Genomic DNA, 3,481 nt, shown 5'->3' on the forward strand with positions numbered 1-3,481 from the left:
TAATTCTGATTTATATAGAGTCTGGTAGTATGCAGCAAAGGTATCATTAATTACTAGAGGGTCAACAACTATGTCACCATTTGGATTTTGGATACTATTGATGGCTCTTTCAGTATCTATATTTTTTATTTGCCAAGCTAATAGCTTTCCACTCTTCTCCCCTTGTTCATAAAATGCTTGTTTTAACCTTATTAAACTATTTTCTGCCTTAGCAGCAGAAAGCGCATTATATTTAGCTCTGAGGGTTGTCAGTTTCTGAGTATAAGAATTTGTCAAATCTACCTCCCTCTCAAGTTGTTTGATTTCCCTATCTAAAGCTGACATTTCTAAATTTGTTTTATTAGTTATTGAACTGGTGTAGCTAATTATTTGACCACGTATATAGGCCTTAAATGCCTCCCATCTCACAGAGGCTGAGGTTTCATCCTTATTAATGTCAAAAAAGTAGTCTATTTGTGTTCCCACAGATTTGAGGAAGTTGGAATCATGTAGCCATTTAGGGTGGAGTCGCCACCTCCAAGCCCCCCTCACTAGTTTTGGGTCATTATATATAAGCGATACTGGACCATGATCTGAGACAACAATGGAGTCATAAGCACAATCTGTTATTCTTGGAAAGAGATCATTGGATACCAAAAAATAAGCAATTCTTGAGTGGCCTTTAGATACATTTGAACAGCAAGAATATTCTCTATTAATAGGAAACATTCTCCGCCAGGGGTCACATAAATTTAGTTCTTTCATAAAATTGTGCAATGATTTCCTACTCTGTATATGAGATGAGTCAATGCCCGAAGAGCGATCAAGGTGAGGAAAGATTGTGCAATTGAAGTCTCCACCAATTAGTAACTTTCCAGGTAGTGAGGCTAATAATAGAAATCGGTTTTCGAAAAATTTGGGGCAATCATCATTGGGACCGTATAAGTTAACCATTGTAATAATTTCCTTAAAGAGTGAACCTTGCAAAATCAGATATCTTCCAGCGGGGTCCAATACTGTTTTCATAACTTGAAAAGGAAGAGACTTGTGAATTAATGTAATGACTCCCCTAGCATTAGAAGAAAAGGAAGCAAAGTAAACTTGGCCCAGCCATCGTCTCCTTACTTTTAACATATCGCTTGACACTAAGTGGGATTCTTGTAAAAATATGACTGTTGATTTAAGATGTTTAAGCCATTACCTGCTTTAACTTAGATAATTTCCCTAAGCCTCTCACATTCCAAGTAGTTATCTTTATATTTGAATCACCATCCATTATTTATCCGAAATAATGTTTTGTAAGATGAGTCGCACTGAGTATCGTCCGCACAGTCGATAAACATAAGCTTGTATCATAAAAAAGAAAAACAACACATTGACAATAAAAGATTTGGTTGCACTATCATATTAAATTGAGTTTCAATGAAAGTTGAGAAGATGCTGTCACCTGGAACTTGACAGCATTCCCCACTAACCCAGTCTAATGAGAACACAACATAAGGCTGATCTGATCCTACACAGAGGAGCAGAATAACGATACTCAAACACATGTCCATCAATAGTCACCCCCACCAAGCGGCGGAACGAAAAAAAGGGGGTCGGAGAATACTCAAGAGAAGAAAAAAGAAAAAAAAGAAAAAAAAAAAAGCGCACTAGTAAAAGCACGCTTCATCCAGCTGTCTTGTTATTTCCAGAAAGCTTAAGTAGAGGGAGGAGAATAATAAAAACGTTTCGTTATAGTCCTCGATCCTAGGAGTTATGACTCGGTTACTCCCAACAGAGTCCCAGAAAGAGAGAGACAAAAAAAAAAGAGCATAGGAAGAAAGGATATTCAAATGGCTCAATATTGTCCTCACCTCCAGGATTTATGCCGGTGATGACGATCCGTTATTTCGATTAGCAGAGAGACTTCGGGCGAACGCCACAGCATCCCCCGGGTTGTCAAAAATCTGGGATCGGCCTGCGTGTGTCACCCGGAGCCGAGCTGGGTGAAAGATTCCATACTGGACGTCCAGAGCTTTGAACTGCTTCTTCACTTCGTCAAAGCGCTTCCTTTTGATGTGTGTCTCCCTGGCAACATCCTGGAAGAATTTCACCTCCTGCTCCTTGAACATCACTTTTCCTTTGGTCCTGGCTGCCCGGATTGCTCTTTCCTTGTCTTTAAAGTTGAGGAAGCGCATTATTAGCACTCTGGAGGCGTTGCGCTCCTGGCAACCTTGCAGGCGGTGGACTCGCTCAATGACAACGGGGTAAGGAAAGGATTCAGCCCCAAGTACCTCGGGGAGCCATCTCTCGAGAAAAGCTGCGGCGTCGCATCCCTCAGCTCCCTTCGGCAAGTTGACGAGGCGAAGATTGTTGCGCCGGCTGCGGTTCTCCTGGTCCTCAGCCTTAGCGGTGAGAGAAGTTACTTGCTTCTGGAGTGCAGACACTGCCTTCTGCAAAGTAGTAACGCTATCCTCAGTGTCTCCAATACGCTGTTCGGCCTCCGCGAGTCTGTTAGAAAACTTGCTGAAGTCGTGTTTAATACCTTGTATGGCTGTTAAGACCCCTGAAAAGTTTGCCGAGAATTCATCTCTCATGTCGGTTATAGCTTTCATTATCATGTTATCCCCATTAGTCTCCACATTGCTAGTTGCACTGCTCGCTGTTAGCATGTCTGTAGAACCCGACGTAGATAAGCCCACGTCGGCGGGGTTAGCAAGCTGGCTCGTCTCCTTTTTCTGCTTTCTGGTTGCCATTTCGAGCACAGGAGTTTCAGGGAATCAAATGAACAATGTTTGAGCTATTTTTGAGTATTCTCCAGGATATTAGCTGCAGAATTAGCCACTAGCTCAGAGGGAGCTTCCGTCAATGCGTGTTATCAGCTCGCCGCCATGCTCCGCCTCCACAACATTTTTTTTATAGTGTCCTCTTTGTCTCAGTGGTGTCAGTGGTAGATGAAAGAACGACTATTTGTTTCAGCTTGTGTTTCCAGTCTCCCATCTCTGCGTATCCAGGGGGAGTGCTTTACATGCATTCAAAAACAACTTGTCCCTCTTGTCTTGCATTGCAAACTAGCTGCATGTCCTGCAGTGAAAATGACGTTGTTTATAATGAGTGAGGATGTTACCAGGATATTTTTCACAGTGTTCTGGCTGACTCAGTGACACATCACAGAGAGCTTGTCTGTGTGTGTTACTATTTTAAACTTTTCCATTCATTCACATTCATTTATTTGTGGTGGGCTGCCACAGCTAGATTTTTGGAGCTGGACTTTTAATTAAGAGCGCTTTTTTAATTTATTCAACAGTTAGTTCCAACCAAGCAATTTGATTGGTCGAGAGCCATTTCATGAGTGCTTATATACAGTACAACGTCATTTGTACTTTTAACTCTGCATATATCACTCTGCTTTATCGCTGCCGAACCATTAATAGTCAAGTCAAGTCAAGTTGATTTTATTTATAGAGCCCATTATCACAAAAAACATGGTTTGCCTCAGTGGGCTGTACAGTTTACGACA

The sequence above is a fragment of the Plectropomus leopardus genome, chromosome 11 (genome assembly GCF_008729295.1).
Source record: "Plectropomus leopardus isolate mb chromosome 11, YSFRI_Pleo_2.0, whole genome shotgun sequence".
In the NCBI taxonomy this organism is placed as follows: domain Eukaryota; kingdom Metazoa; phylum Chordata; class Actinopteri; order Perciformes; family Serranidae; genus Plectropomus; species Plectropomus leopardus.